At 43.2% G+C, this 15,508-nt stretch overlaps 1 protein-coding gene across 2 annotated transcripts in view; it reads right to left on the bottom strand.

Moving 5' to 3' along the window:
• Positions 1–15,508, bottom strand: part of HTR2C (5-hydroxytryptamine receptor 2C) — a 629,177-nt gene that overhangs the window by 193,459 nt on the left and 420,210 nt on the right. For both annotated transcript variants that reach the window (XM_063431915.1, XM_063431916.1), the window contains exon 3: positions 6,717–6,825. The gene's annotated coding sequence lies outside the window, so the exon portion shown is untranslated. The remainder of the gene's footprint in view (positions 1–6,716; positions 6,826–15,508) is intronic.

Raw genomic sequence — 15,508 nt, 5'->3', positions numbered from 1 at the left:
CCCCATTTGCAATACCTTGGGTTGTCTTCTTTTGCAAATGGTATGCCATCATGGGGGTAATTCTCATTCCTGGGCTACCATACGCTCTCAAAGGCAACGTAACCAACCTGGCCATTTTCAATGTAAAAATATTTGACCCATATATTTGACCCTGTAACTTTCAAAAACGCTATAAAACCTGTACATGGGGGGTACTTTTATACTCAGAAGACTTTGCTGAACACAAATATTAGTGTTTCAAAACTGGAAAATGTATCACAACAAAAAAAGTCACTTTCACTGACAATATCATCGCTGTGATATGTTTTACTGTTTTGAATCACTAATATTTGTGTTCAGCAAAGTCTCCCGAGTAAAACAGTACCCCCCATGTACAGGTTTTAGGGTGTCGTAGAACGTTACAGGGTAAAATACAGTGACAGCAAATTAAATTCTCTGGACTTTCGGCTTGGGTTGGCAGGCAGGTCCCTTAAATTGCAATCAATAAAATAACTTAATTATGTAAAAAAAATTACATAAATACGCACGTAGAATTTAAATATATATGCATATTTATATATTTGAAGTCTACGTGTATATTTATATAATTATTTATGTAATTTTGTATATGGACATATGAATAGTTCGTATTCTTTTTATTTATTTATATATACATAGATATATATACAATTTCATTCTAAGTGTATTTTGATATAAATATATATATATATATATATATTAATATCAAAATACAGTTAGAATAAAATTTCGTATAGATATATAATTTTTAAAAAAAAAATTATTATTATTTTTACATGTTTAATTTAAATTACTTATTATTTGTATTTTATAATAATATATATATACAATATATATAGTTATTATATATATTATATATATATGTGTGTAATTTAATTATAAGTGTATTTTTATATTAATATATGTACATATTAATATAAAAATACACTTAGTATGACATTATATATATATGATATATAGACATATATTATATAGGTATAATAAATGTCTATATATCATATATATATATATATACACATATATAATAATAATTTTTTTTATTAACTATAACTTTAATTTTTTTTCTGATTTTACACTAGCAGGGAGACTGCCTGTCAGCACAGACCGTCCCCCTGCAGGCAGACACATGGACACCTATTGTGACCATGTGGTCGCCCTGTTGGGCGATCACATGGCCACAGGGGTCCTAATCCGCCATGGGGAGACTGTCTGGGCTGCAGGCAGTCTCCCCACACCGGGAGCACTGCCGATGGCTGCCGGGGGAACGACGGCGATCGGGTAAGTACCTCTTAAATTTAGGACGGTTCAGGACCGTCGTCGGTCGGCAAGGGAAAAATGCCGATGACGGTCCTGAACCGTCCTGCGTCGTTAAGGGGTTAAAGGAACACTATAGTCACCTAAATTACTTTAGCTAAATAAAGCAGTTTTAGTGTATAGATTATTCCCCTGCAATTTCACTGCTCAATTCACTACCCTTTAGGAGTTAAATCACTTTGTTTCTGTTTATGCAGCCCTAGCCACACCTCCCCTGGCTATGATTGACAGAGCCTGCATGAAAAAAAAGCTGGTTTCACTTTGAAACAGATGTAATTTACCTTAAATAATTGTATCTCAATCTCTAAACTGAACTTTAATCACATACAGGAGGCTCTTGCAGGGTCTAGCAAGCTATTAACATAGCAGGGGATAAGAAAATCTTTATTAAACAGAACTTGCAATAAAGAAAGCCTAAATAGGGCTCTCTTGACAGGAAGTGTTTGTGGAAGGCTGTGCAAGTCACATGCAGGGAGGTGTGACTAGGGTTCAAAAACAAAGGGATTTAACTCCTAAATGGCAGAGGATTGAGCAGTGAGGCTGCAGGGGCATGTTCTATACACCAAAACTGCTTCATTAAGCTAAAGTTGTTCAGGTGACTATAGTGTCCATTTAAACTAAAATTCCATGGAAAATGTAAAGTAAACAGTCTCAAACTTGTAATTTATAAAGTTATTTTGGTACATATCTTGCTTAATATATCACATTGAATTGTAACAATAAAAACGAAACTTTCTTTAGAAATTTCACATTTCATTAGAAATTAGCACTTTTACAAATTAACCTACACCCCCCTGGATGTCAACTAGTCCTGTTACTTCCTGGTTGCTTAGCTCAGTTGAGCGAAACTCATGAGGCAGGTAATTGCCCAGAGCACCTGCTTTGAAAAGATTACACATTGAGCTGTATTGGGAAGTCTGTGATTGGACAGCTACAGAAAGTATTGGCATACAAGGGAGGGCTTGCTGAGGTTTCCGACAAGAGACCTGGAGCTTTTGCAAGCTGGTTTAAGAGATGCTCATAATTTGGGCAGCAGAGTGTTCCTTTAAGTATTGTATGTACAATTCAGATCTCTTAGTACTGGATATGTTAAACCAGTAATGAAACAAATTGTGTTGAGTGAGTCATGTAGAACTATATTAATGCATATTTTCAATAGTGTTTTTTTTCCCTTCGTCTACAACATTATTGTATGCCATGCAATCTTCATCCTGTATTATGAATGCCAGACTGAGCTAAATGACTGTTGCTTGAATTTGAAGTATTTGTTTGCAAATATAGGTATTACTGTGTTACTGTTATATGAATTCCTACATGTTGTAAGTGATTCTGAAGGATGAAGTTCAGGAAGCAAAGCTAAATCTCAGTGAGAACAAGATTTTATATAGGTCTTTGAGTTTAAACATCACCTGCTTATCTAAGTGTATATATATAAAAAAAGGAAAATCATTAAGGAATGCTTATATTATTGTGCAGAAATTCTCAAAGGTAAAAAATACTGCTTTTGTATGAAAGGCTACGCAATGAACCTAATAATAAAAGATTAATCATTCATTTTCTCTACACAGATGGTATCTAGAGCCATTTGGATGTCATGTTACTCACGGTTAGCTCTCTATGTTACATTTGTGCTTTATTTTCGTTTGTGTTTTTGTAATCAGCTGAGCAGCTACAAGAGTGGGCAAGTCCACATTGACCACATTTTCTAATTTTTTACTTTGTTATTCTTTAAATATCAGGGGAAGGACCAGTGATTGCTAAGATCAGGGGTCAAGTCCTGGGGAAAAAAGTGTGGGAACTCACCCAAGATTCCGCCTCCTTCCCCCCCCCCCTCCCTTAAAAAAAATTGCACTCCTATGCATATAGTGCAGTGCAGGGTGTGAATGTAGTGTGTTTGTAGTGAATGCAGAGTATGGATAATGAATGTAGTGTGTTTGTAGTGAGTGCAGTGTGTATAATGAATGTAGTGTGTTTGTAGTGAGTGCAGTGTGTATAATAAATTTAGTGTGTTTGTAGTGAGTGCAGAGTGTGTATAATGAATGTAGTGTGTTTGTTGTGAGTGCAGTGTGTGTGTATAATGAATGTAGTGTGTTTGTAGTAAGTGTAGAGTGTGTATAATGAATGTAGTGTGTTTGTAGTAAGTGTAGAGTGTGTATAATGAATGCAGTGTGTTTGTAGTGAGTGCGGATTGTGTATAATAAATGTAGTGTGTTTGTGGTGAGAGCAGAGTATGTATAATGAAGTGTTTGTAGTGAGTGCAGTGTGTATAATAAATGTAGTGTGTTTGTAGTGAGTGCAGAATGTGTATAATGAATGTAGTGTGTGTGTAGTGAGTGCAGTGTGTATAATGAATATAGTGTGTAGTGAGTGCAAAGTGTGTATAGTGAATGTAGTGTGTTTGTAGTGAGTGCAGTGTGTATAATGAATGTAGTGTGTTTGTAGTGAGTGCAGAGTGTGTATAATGAATGCAGTGTGTTTGTAGTGAGTGCAGAGTGTGTATAATGAATGTAGTGTGTTTGTAGTGAGTGCAGATTGTGTATAATGAATGCAGTGTATGTAGTATGTTTGTAGTGAATGCAGTGTATGTAGTGTGTTTGTAGTGAATGCAGAGTGTGTATAGTGAATGTAGTGTGTAGTGAGTGCAGAGTGTGTATAATGAATGCAGAGTCTATATAATGAATGCAGAGTGTGTATAGTGAATGTAGTGTGTTTGTAGTGAGTGCAGAGTGTGTATAATGAATGCAGTGTGTATAATGAATGCAGTGTATGTAGTGTGTATAATGAATGCAGAGTGTGTATAGTGAATGTAGTGTGTGTAGTGAGTGCAGTGTGTACAGTGAATTTAGTGTGTTTGTAATGAGTGCAGAGTGTGTATAATGAATGTAGTGTGTTTGTAGTAAGTGCAGATTGTGTATAATGAATGCAGTGTGTGTGCTGGATTATGTGTGTGTGGGTGCTGGATGATTGTGTGTGTGGGTGCTGGATGATTGTGTGTGTGTGTGCTGGATGATGTGTGTGGGTGCTGGATTATGTGTGTGTGTGCTGGATTATGTGTGTGTGTGTGCTGGATGATGGGGGGGATGCATTTGCTTTTTAACTTTTATGTGTTTTTTTTTTTTTTTAACTTTACTCCCCCCTCCCTGCTTCTTACCTTGTCAGGGAGGGGGGAGATCGCCTGGTGGTCCGGTGGAGGGTAGCAGCCGCTGCACACAGGGGCCATCACACGCGGCGTTCTTCTCCAGCTCTCTCAGCTTCAACTCTCGCGAGACTCGCCTGTGCGGAGCGTTGCCATGGTAACCCGTGGCAACGCTCTTACAGCTGCGGGTCTCGCGAGAGTTGAAGCTGAGAGAGCTGGAGAAGAACACCGCGTGTGATGGCCCCTGGTGCAGTTAGCAGGGCAGGTCCTGCAGGACTGGGAACGGCGTTCCTGCTTTGGAAAAAGTGCAGGAACGCCGTTCCCATGCGTTCCTGCAGGACTCGAGCCCTGGCTAAGATTATTAGAATTAGTATGATGAGCTAGACTTTGCCTTTTCTTCCCAATGGAAAACAGGTTTATGTTATATAATGTAGTATTGGCGCAGTTTTAGTGAACACACTGTAACTGTTTACCATAATAAACAACACAAAAGCTCTATAACCCAAAAAAATCTTTAGGTCTTTTTATTCTATTTATAAGTGGACCCAGTAACATTTCAAAGTAATAGGCTTAGCAGTGTAGACATTTTCATGTCTTCACATGGGCTGATGAATAGTTTCTTATATTATGTATCTTTCATTCCAATATGTAATGTCACACAGTCCTTCTAGATCATGTATTGTCCATAACCTAGTTCTATGTCACACAGCCCTTCTTTTCTTCTTCATAAAAGGACTTTGTTCCTGTTGAATGTACGTATTCTTTTTTTTGGCTTCTTGGAACTGTCTCTGTCAAATCCATGGATTTTTGAACAATCCATTGTCTCTAAATGTTAGCTGTGATGGGTGCAATTTTATTTATGTCAAAATAAAAAATGTTTGTTTTTACATAAAACACAGGCTGTCTGGGTAGAGAAGAGCATGTGATACAAATGAATATGACTCCCAGTGTGCCATGGTGTTGCACCACATGAATGGATGTACTAGCCCAAAATTGTATTATTATTGTTGTTGTTATTATTATTATTATTAGTAGTAGTAGTAGTAGTAGTAGTAGTAGTATTGATATGTGTATTATTATTATTTTTTTTAATTATTATTATTTATTATTGCCTGGAATTGAGTCAACAAGTAACCATCACTACTGGCAAACTATCCTATTCATAAGCTTTATCTTTGCCCAACAAAACCTTTGGAGCTATCCAGACTAAAACTATCCCTCTACCTCTTTTCTTTATTTTGTTACGTGTATGGTAATCTGCTCAATAAACATCTACTTGGTTTCACCACAAGTTTCTAGTACCCAGTGTTATTAATCATACTGTAACCCATGACAAACTAACTAACTCTCTATATTTCCAGAGGACCTACAACATATAAACCAGTCCTTTAAGAAAACCGACAGCAGCAGGAAATACCTGCATAGTCAAAAAGTCTTCCGTATGACAATTTTTCCTCCCCATGTTTGGACTTTTTTTTTTATAATCTTGAAATACATTTTTCTCGCTTTCACTTTTTTTTTTTTCATTTTTGCTTATATATTTTTTTTCTTTCTTATATGAAAATAGTTGGGACCACAGGGATTTGCTATGCATTTTAAGGCTACAAGCTGCCTATGTTCCTGATTGCACAAATGGTTAAGCATATGTTTCTGCTCCTTCCAACTCCCTACGCAAAGTTTGTATCCAACGCTATAAACAAATTCCTACTGTATGTGATTGTTTAAACACTAATTCATTTCAGATAATACTGGGATATTGCAATATTCCATTTAAATGCTCTCCTAAATGCATTATAATGATTACCAAATTCTCTTGATAGTAATATTTGGCAGAAACACACAGTAGAAAATATAATGCTTCTAGTATTCACAGAGATGCCCTAAATTTATATGTCAAAATAGCTTGAGAACACTCATTTGCTTAGATTGTTTTGTAATAGGCTTACATTATCCACTCAGCTTAAATGACCATGTGATTACCATTGATTCATTGCTTACATTTTTAATAAAAAGCTAGTTTACTACTTTATGGTTTTTTTGTGACATTGTGAGAATTGTCATTGACTTTGAGAAAGAACCATGCTTTTATCAATTATTTAAACTAAAACCAGTTGAAACATCAATTATGTAATCTAAACCCTGTTGAAAAATAATGATTTGAAAAGAAAAAAAATCTAGCCTTAATAATATTCTCTTCGTGAGCAGCACCGTAATTATTAACATTTGCTTTAATTCTAGACTTTCTCACCTTAAATATTGCTCAGCAGGGCATCAAAGTCTGGAAATTAATAAAATATCCTTGTTTTCTTTCTGAGAAGATCCATTAGCGAATTGCCAAGTGAGCTAAGAGCTCACACCTTAAAAGAAAAGACAAATACATAAATAAAGCAATACAACTTCAAAAATGTATGATTTTAATATCATGATTCATAATTTATAAGGTTACAGTAGCTGTGGTCATCCTTAATTCAATCAATGTTTTTTTTAAAGTTTCTCCATGAAATAACCTTACTTTGTTGATTTTTTATTTTTTAAAGAGTTTTCATAATGGATAATCCGCATATCAACAACATACATCAATGCATTATTGAAAATGTACGTTAAAGCAGATAGAAAATAAATCATTTAATTGTGGAGCTCTAAAATAACTCCAATAAACTATATATGCCTGGTCAACGGGTTATATTTTTCTGCTCATTAAAGCAAGAATGTCTGTGGCAAACCTAGCCACTTCTGAACTACATTCAGTACAGGTTGTCCGTAGGCTGAAGATATAATGTGTAACGTTAAATGTATATGTATTGTCCTATGGCCGTTCGCATGCTGGCAGCCGTATGCTACCAGCATACAAAGCATTCATACGACGAAACACGGCTATCCTGGCCGTTCGCCGTACGAATGTGGACTCCCCAGGTAGACCACACATTCACAGGTCGTGTGGCACCAATTAACCGGTTGCAACATTGTTGCAATCGGTAATTAAGGGCTCTCCTAGGTGGCCGTCGTTCGACTACCGACCATGCGGCGGTCGGCCATCTTGGATCCTTTGTCTCTGCAGCGGTGTTCGGTCGTCGAGAGCCTGGAACTGAAAACGGCTACTCAATGATCCGAACACCGCTGGATTTCCAGAGCGTTCGGGAGTTCCGCGTTCGGTACATTATATGTCCCGTACTTATTCGGTACTTTTTAACCCACTTTAATGTTTAACTGTATTATGTGCGGCGTTCGGTCAATTCAGCTGGGGTCAGAGCGGTATTCTCCCAGAGTGTGCGCTCCGACCCCAGCTATCTACCGAACGTTCAGTTATCCCAAAGTACCGAATATTGTGTGAATTATATATTTTAATGTCAATTGTCGGTTTTGCTGCACGAAGGGATAATCCACTTAATCGTCCATTTTAGTGGGAGTATCCTTCTCGTGCAGCAATGCCTGTTGGGAAAGTCACAGTGCATGTTGGGAGAAATCCCCTGGAATTACTGTCTGGAAACCCCTTGCATGGGGAACTGTATAAATATGCTGCTTGTGAATAAACCGAGTTAGTTGACTCACAAACTGTGTTTCGTCCGGTTATTGGGAGGATTGGGAACATTGCCTTGCTTTCTATTCTGACTGTGGATTTCCTGAATGTACCAACGGATATCGTATGCTATTACACTGCATTCCGTTACAATTGGTGGCAGCGGTGGGATCCGAACCTTACAGTCGAAAAAGCAGCGTTCGTGTAAACTGGAACTACCGAACAAGGAAAGCAAGGGCAATTCGTATGGAGATTGATTATACCATACTAAAACGACAGACTTTAAAAGAGCTACTGGAAGCCAAGGGTAAGATAGCCAGCAACAAATCTAAGGCTGTGCTGATCGCTGAACTGATGGAGGGAGACAGAGCCCGCAGCGCTACACCCCCACCAGCCATGGAAGAGACCCCATTCCAAAAAGAGCTACGAACCAGGTTGGCGTTCTTACCGCAACCAGTACCGCTGGAAATATTGACCGTGATGGTATCGGATGTACAGGATTATCTGATGGCAACCAGCACACCAGCGACACCGCCTAGGGCAGAGTCTGTTACTGCCTCCACCTACGGACAGGTAAAGCCCAAAGTCCCACATCACGCATTTAAAGCGTTTTGTGAAGAAAAGGACGAAATTGATGGGTATTTGCAGGACTTTGAGCGGCTGTGCGATTTGCACGATTTGGAACCCGCAACATGGGTGCCGCTGCTGGCAGGCAAATTATCGGGTAGGGCGGCTGAAGCCTACCGTGCTGTACCCCGAGAGGACAGCAAGGATTACCCTAAAGTAAAGAGGGCGATCTTGGAGAGGTATGCTATTACCCCAGAGGCGTACCGGCGGAAATTCCGGGGCTTGCGCAAGCCTGAGAAAGACTCTCATGCAGAATGGGCGCACAAGCTGGACCAAGCATCACTAGGCTGGATACAGGCCAGCAACGCTACTAACATGGAGGAGTTGAGGCAGTTAATGCTGCTGGAACAGTTTTTTAATGGTTTGTCCCCAGAAGCACAAGAATGGGTGAGAGACCGTAAACCACTCACCCTACCCGAAGCCGCTAAATTGGCGGATCAGCATTTTGATGCCAGGAGGCATCACGGTGCCCAAAATAAGACTCTCCCTCGGATTACAGGGCCACCCAATAATTTTATCCCTACCGGCCCCACCGCACACCTGCACAGGCCGACACTGAATACTCCACCAACCCCCTCCCGATACAACGGCCGGGCTAACATTCAGTGTCACACCTGCAAGCAGTGGGGGCACATTTCTCGAGAGTGCACCCAAAACCGGAGCCGACAAGCTTGGAATCAGGTGCGACAAAATTTGGCACCCAGGGCTGCTGCGCACCATTACCAGGTAGCACCCGCCACCCAAGAATTGCTGAGCGCTCAAATTGAGGAGCCTCTAGGGGTGCTGCACGAAGTAATGTCAGTCCGAGCCACCGACAACCGACAACACCATCGGCAGCTAGTGACCCTGGAGGGGAAGGAGGTACAAGGGCTCCGGGATTCGGGAGCCACTTTAACTTTGGTTGCACCACATTTGGTACCAGGCGCAACCCACACTGGCGGCTCCGTGGCAGTACGGGTGGCCGGGGGAGCAGTATACCGGCTACCTACTGCCAAAGTTCATTTGGATTGGGGTGTGGGAGAGGGGACCGTAGAAGTGGGGCTGATGCAGAATTTACCTGCCGATGTTGTACTGGGGAATGACTTGGGCCAAATGACTTCCGCTTTTATTCCCCAGGCTCCGTACCAGGAGGCCCTCCCCGTAACCACCCGGCAACAGGCTCGCACCACGGCTACCCCGATACACTCTGAGGCTCAGGTAAGAGACCATGTTCCCCAACTGACCTCCATGTCCTGGGATACCCCGACTACCTTTGCGACCGAAGTCCAGACCGATCCCACTCTCCAAGTATATAGGGACCGGGCACAAACAGACCAAGCAGGGTTAGAGGGGGAGCGGTTCATCTGGGAGAAAGAGTTGCTATACCGTGTCACGGCAAAAGATGTGGGGGGATCTGTCACTTTAACTAATAAACAGCTAGTGGTACCCCAGAAGTATCGACAGGAGCTGCTGAGAATTGCTCATGACATCCCCTTGTCAGGACACCTAGGGATGACCCGTACCCGATACCGTTTGACACATGCCTTCTTCTGGCCCGGGATCTCTCAGGATGTGCGCCAGTATTGCACCTCCTGCGACGTCTGCCAGCGTGTAGGTAAACGAGGGGATCGCCACAAAGCCAGGCTAGTAGAACCCTTCAGCCGAGTAGCAGTGGATATCGTAGGGCCCCTGCCAAAACCCAGTCCCTCTGGCAAAAGATATATCCTAACTATAGTGGACTACGCCACCAGGTACCCCGAAGCTGTGGCCCTCTCTAATATCCACGCTGAGACCGTAGCGGAAGCATTAATGAAGGTATTTTCCCGAGTAGGTTTTCCCCAAGAGATAATCTCGGACCGAGGTACCCAATTTACGGCCGAAGTTACCCAACAGATGTGGAAGGTGTGTGGCATTAAGCCAATAGTTAATTCCGCCTACCACCCCCAGTCCAATGGGCTATGTGAGAGGTTCAACGGGACGCTGAAGCAGATGCTTCGGACGTTCGGGGAAACCCACAAAGACTGGGAGAGGTTTCTGCCTCACCTACTCTTTGCCTATAGAGAGGTTCCCCAGGAGTCGACAGGATTCTCCCCGTTTGAACTACTATTTGGGAGGAGGGTGCGAGGACCCTTGAACTTGATTAGGGAACACTGGGAGGGAGAGAGTAACACTAACGAAACCCCTATCATATCATACGTCCTGGAATTCAGGGACCGTCTGGAGGCGCTAACTCAGGCTGTACACACCAACCTCCAGGCGGCCCAGCAACGCCAGCGACGCTGGTACGATAGAGGAGCCAGGGACCGCAGCTTTCAGGTGGGGCAGAAGGTTTTGATCTTAAAGCCCGTCCGTACAGATAAGCTGCAGGCCATCTGGCAAGGCCCATATCAGGTAGTGGAGCAGCGATGCGACACTACCTATGTGATCGGCCCCTGCTCAGGGGTAGGGAAGAGACGCATGCTCCACGTGAACATGCTCAAGCCCTACCATGAGAGGATCGAGGATGTGACGGCCATCTGTGCCTCCTCCTTAGAGGATCAGGAAAACTTACCCTTACCCGACCTACTAGAACCCGAGGATCAGATAGAGCCCTCCCGGGGAGTTCAGCTGGGGGAGCGGCTAAGCCCCCAGGAGCGTGCCCAGGTACAGGCGCTGATTGTAGCAAAGGGGACTACCTTCTCCAATTTACCTGGATACACTCCGCTAGCCACCCACCGAGTGGAGACCCCGGGACAGCTACCCATGCGCCAGGCTCCATATAGGGTTCCGGAATCCGTCCGTACCCATATGAAAGCCGAGCTAGACGAAATGTTGCAGCTAGGGGTTATCGAACCCTCCGATAGCCCCTGGGCATCGCCGGTAGTCCTGGTACCTAAAAAGGATGGCACCACCCGATTGACTACCGGAGGCTAAATGACAAAACGGTGTCTGATGCCTACCCGATGCCCCGGATAGACGAGCTGTTGGATAAGATGGCACGAGGCCAGTACCTCACTACCATTGATTTGTGTAAGGGGTACTGGCAGATCCCTCTAGCCGATGACGCCATCCCCAAGTCGGCGTTTGTCACCCCGTTTGGCCTGTACCAGTTCAAGGTCATGCCTTTCGGGATGAAAAACGCTCCGGCTACCTTTCAGCGGATGGTAGATCGGCTACTGGACGGTTTTCAGGAGTATGCCTGTGCCTATCTAGATGATATAGCCATCTTTAGCCAGACCTGGGAAGACCACCTACACCACATAGGGGCGATCCTAGATCGCATTGGGGAGGCTGGGTTAACGCTAAAACCTAGCAAGTGCCACATAGGTATGGCCGAGGTGCAGTATCTGGGCCACCGTGTAGGGTGTGGGCAGCAGAGGCCCGAGCCAGCCAAGATTGAGGCCGTAGCCAAGTGGCCTACCCCCAGGACTAAGACCCAGGTGCTGGCGTTCTTAGGGACAGCCGGCTATTACAGAAAGTTTGTTCCCGACTATAGCACCCTGGCCAAACCCCTAACAGACCTGACGAAAAAGAACCTTCCCCGACTGGTTGTCTGGGCCCCAGAGTGTGAGCAGGCATTCCAACGACTCAAGACTGCTCTCACTAATGCTCCTGTGTTAATTGCTCCTGATCCAACTAAAAGATTTCTTGTTCACACAGACGCTTCAATGTTTGGATTGGGGGCAGTACTGAGCCAAGTGGGAGCCGATGGCGGAGAACACCCCGTAGCTTATTTAAGCCGCAAGTTGCTGCCTCGTGAAGTGAGCTACGCCGCCATCGAGAAAGAATGCCTGGCCGTGGTGTGGGCCCTTAAAAAGTTGCAGCCATATTTGTACGGACAACCTTTTTCCTTACTCACAGATCACAACCCGTTAGTGTGGCTAAACCGTGTGTCTGGAGACAATGCCAGGCTGCTGCGCTGGAGCTTGGCGCTGCAGCCCTTTGACTTTACTATCCATTACCGGCCAGGAAAACAAAACGGTAACGCTGACAGGTTATCCAGACAGACTGAACTCGAGAAGTGATCTGTGAGTACTCTCCCGGACATCCCCAAGCCAATCCGTTGAGATCAGACTGTGTATGCCGGCTTGGTTCTGGGGGAGCATTGTGGCAAACCTAGCCACTTCTGAACTACATTCAGTACAGGTTGTCCGTAGGCTGAAGATATAATGTGTAACGTTAAATGTATATGTATTGTCCTATGGCCGTTCGCATGCTGGCAGCCGTATGCTACCAGCATACAAAGCATTCATACGACGAAACACGGCTATCCTGGCCGTTCGCCGTACGAATGTGGACTCCCCAGGTAGACCACACATTCACAGGTCGTGTGGCACCAATTAACCGGTTGCAACATTGTTGCAATCGGTAATTAAGGGCTCTCCTAGGTGGCCGTCGTTCGACTACCGACCATGCGGCGGTCGGCCATCTTGGATCCTTTGTCTCTGCAGCGGTGTTCGGTCGTCGAGAGCCTGGAACTGAAAACGGCTACTCAATGATCCGAACACCGCTGGATTTCCAGAGCGTTCGGGAGTTCCGCGTTCGGTACATTATATGTCCCGTACTTATTCGGTACTTTTTAACCCACTTTAATGTTTAACTGTATTATGTGCGGCGTTCGGTCAATTCAACTGGGATCAGAGCGGTATTCTCCCAGAGTGTGCGCTCCGACCCCAGCTATCTACCGAACGTTCAGTTATCCCAAAGTACCGAATATTGTGTGAATTATATATTTTAATGTCAATTGTCGGTTTTGCTGCACGAAGGGATAATCCACTTAATCGTCCATTTTAGTGGGAGTATCCTTCTCGTGCAGCAATGCCTGTTGGGAAAGTCACAGTGCATGTTGGGAGAAATCCCCTGGAATTACTGTCTGAAAACCCCTTGCATGGGGAACTGTATAAATATGCTGCTTGTGAATAAACCGAGTTAGTTGACTCCCAAACTGTGTTTCGTCCGGTTATTGGGAGGATTGGGAACATTGCCTTGCTTTCTATTCTGACTGTGGATTTCCTGAATGTACCAACGGATATCGTATGCTATTACACTGCATTCCGTTACTATGTCTCTATGTCAAATATAATTGAGTATTGTGTGAATAGACTAAATGCATATTAGAGCTTTTCTGTATGCATTGTTACTGCTTCTGTATGTGCACAACTTTGTGACTGTGTATTGACTGTGTGTTGTTTTCATATTGTGTATTTGTTTTCCTGTGTGCATGTGCAAAGTTATGTGTGTATGTCTATATTCCTGTGTTTGTAATGTCATTATGGCGTTCCTGTGTGCATGCAATGTCAGCATGTATGTCAGTGTTCCTGTGAGTGCGGTGTCAGTATATATGTTTGTCAGTGTTCAGTTGGCCATGTTTAAACAACTCCCGTGGGACAGCAGACGAGTAGAGGTGGGCAGATCTAGATTTACATCTCTGTCCATGGATGTTAGGGTTCGACTAGCATTTCAAATAGAAGCACAGGCCCAGAAAATACTGTGCTTGTTTAATGTCATCAGTCCAACTCTATCCGCACTATGGTTATTGTTATTATAGTCGAAACATTTACTATAATGCTTTAACACTTTTTTGTATTTTTGGGACTTTATATAGTTAAATACAACATCACAGAATGTTTCACTCTTCTACATTCTTTCTCCCACCCTTACTTCTTCCCTTCAACTATGTGTCAATGACCTCTTTTTTTACTTTCTTCATATTCTTGCCTGCTTCTTCATGTGCTGATAGCTTGTTCTTTCATTACATATTGTTTCTCCTTTAAGCTATACTCCACATCAATTTTTTTTTGTTTGTTTTGGTGCCTTCCTACAACACCATTTCAATTTCCTTATCTATATCTAATTTATAATGTTCAGTTTGCTAAGAGGTATTTCCTGCCTTCTGTGGTTTTCTCACTACATTGTTAAATGAATAATTTAGGCACCATATCCACGTCGCATGATTGAGGTGATTATTGTGCCTGGCTTTCGTGGTTACTCATAGTTTAGTAGAGATTCTTGGCGCCTGGTAGCCTTAAACCCACCCACCAATGACATGTGACAATGATTATATATGTCCTACCTGTTCTATTTTAAATTTTGCACATATTGTGTATTGATATTGTTTTTGTACTTTATTGTACCATAATGTATCAATGCAATGTTTTGTGGACCCAGGACATACTTGACAACGAGAGAAATATCAATGTATCTTTCCTGTTAAAATATTTTATAAATAACTAATATGGTTGAGGTGAAGCCATGTATTAAGACAGTGATTTGCTGAGAATGGTCAGCTACACTTGAAGCAGCAGGGACCTAATGCTCAATTCCAGCACTATAGTTGTCACGATTCTGGGAACCCAACACGCTAACACACACACAGACACACACACAGAAAGTGTGCAGTACCGGTCCTTAGAGTGGCCGGGCTAAGCACACACAGAATAGTCAGGAGTCAAGCCGAGTAAGGGGAACCAGAAAACAGAATAACGAGAAACAAGCCGAGGTCAAAGGGTAGGAGAAAGTCACAAAGTCAGTATAACAAGCCAGAGAGTACGTAACCAGAAAGCACACGTTCAGAATCAATACTATTAAGCAAAGACCACAACAGGGCAGGGAGGAACAGGAAAGGTAAGTATTTAAACCAGAAGGTTAATTCTGATTGGATAATTTCCAATCAGAATTAACAATCACACGTGGGAGATATCTAAACCTCCCACTGTGATTGAGGCACTGTGCCTTTAACGCCGGGTCAGGTGACTGACCCCGGCGTGTAACAAATTGGGCGGTCTCCCAGCGTGCAGCGTCATGCATGCTGCCGCTGGGGGACTTGGAGGAAGACGCGGGCGGCATCCGTGGCTGGGAGGATGCCGCCCGACGAACACATGGCAGGAAGGGGACCGCGGACGGCTGGAGGGTGAGTGCCGCGAGCGGACTGCAGCCTC

The sequence above is a fragment of the Pelobates fuscus genome, chromosome 9, assembly GCF_036172605.1.
Source record: "Pelobates fuscus isolate aPelFus1 chromosome 9, aPelFus1.pri, whole genome shotgun sequence".
NCBI lineage: Eukaryota > Metazoa > Chordata > Amphibia > Anura > Pelobatidae > Pelobates > Pelobates fuscus.
This window is presented reverse-complemented; position numbering and strand designations above follow the sequence as displayed.